Source organism: Rutilus rutilus, assembly GCF_951802725.1.
Source record: "Rutilus rutilus genome assembly, chromosome: 7".
Lineage (NCBI taxonomy): Eukaryota > Metazoa > Chordata > Actinopteri > Cypriniformes > Leuciscidae > Rutilus > Rutilus rutilus.
The window spans coordinates 46,930,101-46,935,366 of record NC_140221.1 but is presented as its reverse complement, the minus strand read 5'-3'; positions in this window follow the sequence as shown (position 1 = coordinate 46,935,366).

The following is a 5,266-nucleotide window of genomic DNA, read 5'->3' as shown; positions in this document are numbered from 1 at the left end:
ACAAGGACAGGGCTTGTCTCCTCGATGCCCCGCTTTCGCCTTCTGGCCTTTTCGGCGACGGAGTCAACCAAGTCGTCGATAGGTTTCAGGAGGCGAAGCGACAGTCAGCCGCATTTAAAGAACTTATCCCCCGCCGTCGTTCCAGGTCTCGTGGGTCTGCTGCCAGGGGGCAGTCCCAGGAGGCCGCCGCCAGCTCCTCACACCTGCTGAGGCAGAAGGAGAGTGTTGCTTCTCGTGCTCCCCCCCAAGGGGCCTGGAGGCAGAAGCAACACCCTCAGTCGAAGTCTTCTAAGCCGAAAACAGATCTGAGGACTGTTATTCAGGCGAAGAAGGCTTCGGCTAAGAGGCCATGACGGGACACCCAGGCCTCTGAGGGCATCCCCCTCCGCGTGAGATTTTTAAAACTTCGCTCCGCGGAGCCCTCAGGAAATCGATGTTGCTGCCCGCCGCCGAGTGCGCCTCGGGGCGCATCGAGTTCCAGCGAACGTATCACACAAAATATTTCTATAACATCTAGTGGGTTAAAGCGTTCGCTACCTCTCACGAGGCCTGTAGAAAAAATTATTCGGTTAGCTCCTGCCAGGAAACTGCTTCAGGTCACCGATAATAAAAATAAATACAAAAATAAGGAAAAGAATAAAGATGTGAATATAGCACCTGAGGTCAGTCCTGAGAGACTGATTCCCTTAGTAGATTATTTAGACACCTGGAAAGGTCTTCAAAATATATCTCAGTGGGTCCTGAATACAGTTGAGAAGGGATATAGAATCCAGTTCCAGTTTAGACCACCTAAGTTTAGTGGCGTTATTCATACACTGGTAGCTCCTGATCAGGCTCAGGTGATGGAAGATGAAGTTCAGACTCTTCTAGCTAAAGAGGCCATAGAATATGTGCCCTTAGAGCAGAGGGATTCCGGGTTCTACAGCCGGTACTTCATAGTTCCAAAGAAGGATGGTGGGCTGCGTCCCATTATAGATCTTAGGGTATTGAATAAATCTTTGAGGAGATTTAAGTTCAAAATGTTGACTATACCTATGATCGTTCAACAAATCAGATCCGAGGACTGGTTTGTAACGATAGATCTTAAGGATGCATATTTTCATATTTCCATCATCCCACATCATAGGAAGTTTCTTAGATTTGCTTTTGGGGGAAAAGCTTATCAATACAGAGTTCTTCCTTTCGGCCTAGCCTTATCACCTCGCACCTTCACTAAATGTATGGATGCTTCCCTTGCTCCTTTGAGACTTCAGGGGATTCGTATCCTGAATTATATAGATGACTGGCTGATTCTAGCTCAGTCGAAAGAACTGGCAATTCAACATCGAGATGTTGTTTTGAACCATTTGAGGTGCTTGGGGCTGAGACTCAATGTAAAGAAGAGTTCATTGACTCCTCTTCAGAGGACTACGTTCCTGGGAGTAGAGTGGGACTCAGTCACGATGCGGGCACAGTTGTCTCCCGCTCGTATTGAAACCATTTTAAACACAATGAAGAGTATCAGGTTAGGCCAGGCTATCACTGTAAAACATTTTCAGAGAATTTTAGGGCTTATGGCTGCAGCTTCCACGGTAATTCCCTTTGGTCTGCTTCATATGAGAGCCCTGCAGTGGTGGCTCAGGAACAAGGGTTTCTCTCCTCTGGGAAACCCTTTTCGCACGATCAGAGTTACGCACAGATGTCTTCGTTCTCTGGTCATGTGGAAGAAACCATGGTTCCTGTCTCAAGGTCCGGTTTTGGGAGCACCATGTGAGAGAAGAACTCTTACTACGGATGCTTCCCTCACGGGCTGGGGGGCGGTTATGGAGGGCCGTTACACCCGAGGTGCTTGGAAGGACCATCATCTTTCATTACATATTAATTGTTTGGAGATGTTGGCTGTATTCTTTGCCTTGAGGCACTTCCTTGTATACCTCAGAGGCCATCATGTTCTTGTTAGGACAGACAATATGTCGGTGGTCTCGTATATCAACCGCCAAGGAGGTTTGAGATCTCGCCCTCTTTGTAGACTTGCGCATCAAATCCTTCTTTGGTCCCAGGGCAAATTTCTCTCTGTGAGATCCATTTATATTCCTGGGGTTGAAAATATGGGAGCAGACATCCTGTCGAGGCAGGGGCTGAGGCCCGGGGAATGGCGGCTCCACCCTGAAGTGGTTGAGCTTATATGGAGAGAGTTTGGCCGGGCGGAGGTTGACCTGTTCGCTTCTTATGAGAACTCTCATTGCCCGCTCTGGTACTCTCTCTCACATCCAGCTCCTTTGGGTTTGGATGCCATGGTACAGAGGTGGCCGAGGTCACTTCTGTATGCTTTTCCCCCGATCGCTCTGCTCCCTGGGGTTCTAGAAAGGGTCAGGAGGTACGGAGTGAGACTACTCCTTGTAGCCCCGTACTGGCCGGCCCGAATTTGGTTTTCGGACCTTAATAGTCTCCTGGAGAGTCCTCCATGGAAAATTCCTGTTCGGAGAGATCTTCTGTCCCAGGCTGAGGGTACAATATTTCATCCCAGACCAGAGTTATGGAGACTATGGGTCTGGCCCCTGAGGGGGTCCCATCCATAATCAGGTTGCCTTTCCACTGAGGTGGTTAGGACAGCCATTCTAGAACCTCATTCTACTAGGAACTAAACAATTAAGTTAGGGAGGGCATCGAACCCAGTGTTATTACTGCCCACTGGCTTCAGTTCTGGTGTTCCATCCTACTCTCTAACGGGACCTCCCGTTCATGCTTAGGGCCTCTGTGGCGGCCTTAGTGCCCTCCGCAAGCCTCTAAGGGTGTATATGTAGGGACATTCCCACTCAAACTCCATGTTCCAGTAGATTGGAGGATAAATCCTTTCGTCCAGCTTATTGGCATCAGGCTGATGGGGTATCCCTGGCACCCATCATGTCCTGTGGATGACATATATTATATGTGTGAGTATATATAATATATATAGAAGAATCTAATGAGTCGGTTTCCTGTTTATCTTACTCCCTGGAAGAATGGTGATGCTGCCCCCTTTCACTTACTACTGGAGGAGCCACTCTGAATTGTTTTTTACTCCGGTACTGAGGTGCCGGTGGGTAATAATTAAGATTCTTCAAGGTATTCTATCCTCCATCGCATGTGTCGGATGGTCAAGGTCATAGCCTTGGAGGGTTCTATATAGACCTCAGGCTGAAAGGAGTCAGTCCATCTAGCTAGATCAGGGTTAGGAGCTATTCCCTTCATTACCAAGTGAGCAGCTGGCTTTCTATAAACCAATAGGCTTATCTGAAGTATGAGGTGCGCTTTTGCCTTCACCTCTTATCCAATGCTTTCTATTGTATGGGGCTCTCATTCAGGAGGTCAGTCGAGCCTCTAGTTCCTGACCTTCTCTTTTTTACAACCAAATCTTATGACAAGCTAGTTTGGATCTGTTCTCCACTTATTCTATCGTCCGTGAGATGTACCAGATGCTTTGTACCAGGGCGTTTTTCTCTCAGTATGGCGGCGTGGGTATTCGTTCCCCAAAGTATCGAGTATCGATGCAGCGGGAGTTCCCTTTACGAAAGGGAACGTCTCGGGTTACGTATGTAACCCTCGTTCCCTGAGTAGGGAACGAGACGCTGCATCACTCGGCCATACTTTTCGCGCCCTGAGAACGACTTGCTTTGACCAATTAGAAGCTAACACTTCCTGGTTCCTGTGACCGTTTTATAGCTTCCGGATCACCGTCACATGCGACGTCACGCGTGACGTAATGACGTTGCACCAATCAAGATTGGAATAGTTGTATAGTAGACTTCAGACGCTTCATGCCGAAGGCATTCCCCAAAGTATCGAGTATCGATGCAGCGTCTCGTTCCCTACTCAGGGAACGAGGGTTACATACGTAACCCGAGACGTTTATTTCATAATGAAAAAAAAACAAAAAGAGAAAACATTATTTTCTTTTAGAGGAAGAATAATTCTGTTAAAACCAGGTTGTTTTGTCATGTGACCTTACGTCTGTGAGGGGAGGGGGAGAGAGACAGGAAGAGAGGGATGGAAGGACAGACGCATGTGAGGGAAAGTGAAAGAGTTCGTTTTGTGCATTGAACAGCTTGTTATGCTGAACTTCTGATAGCTTGTACTTTTGATGGTCAGCCTGATAATCTTGTAAGTGACAAGTGATAGTTGTGAGCGACAGTTAATTTCAGCACGAAGTTTATTACTGTCGATTACATGCGACTGCCGTGCTAGCTAAGTGCGGGCTAAAGGCTAAGAGAAACGTGACCGGACTGTGTGGATGCAGCTGTTAGCTAACGCAGCTAGCCACGTAGCTGTTCGTCAGTTCCCGACCTGGAAACAAGAGGACGCGAACCAGATAGCGCTCTGAGCTACCCGGGATGCTCAGAGTTCCTCTGGCAACGTTGGATGATCATCAGAGATCGTGTGGATATCGATGTGGACACCTGTGTGCGCTTCCATTCTCATCTGGACTGAGGTGAACTGACTGGAACATTGTGCTTGGAAAAGGTATCTCTCTGCTTCTTTTTGTTTTAACTCTGTTGAGAGAACGGACCTGTAATTTTTGGGTTCCAACGATCCCGAGCCACGACTCAGGCCTGCAACGTTTTTTTTTTTTTTCTAATAAGGTGTGCCGGCTTTTATTATTTTTATAAAAGTGAAACATTGTGTGAAATATTTTATTTCTGAAGAAAACACAGGTTTTTTTAACTGTCATTGTGTACTGGTGTTTGCATTCTAACCAAAGGGCACAGATATTTCATTTAGTTTATTCTGACTTTATTTACAATTATTTTATTTAATTAAAGTGGGAACTTGTTATTTTTACACCAAGGTTTCTGTTGTGATTTTGAGTAGAATGTGCCATTTATCTAGTTATTTACCATAATTTAGGTAACTGTCTCAGTCCAAGTTTTTAGTTTAAGGTGTTTTAGTGACCCATATATTTAATCCAGAATATCACACATACGAGAGTATATCTGAAACGAACCTAGGGCCCATTCTCTTATGAGCAGGATAGGAAGGGTTACATAAAATGGAGGCACCGCTGGGATTAATGTGATTTGTGATTAGTATTGGGGTTTTAACAGTCGGTACAGATATTTAAAAAGTAAAAATCTGTTAAACCGCAGAGCAAAATGGCCGACAGAGCACAGCTCATTTCTGAGCTGAAGAGATGGTGCAGAGGAGAAGGGCTGTATGAGGCTCATGGACTGATGGTTATAGTCCCACCTGATGTTGAAATAGCCCATATTGAAGAAGTTGTTCAAACCATTAAGTGCTTGGGACGTGTGCG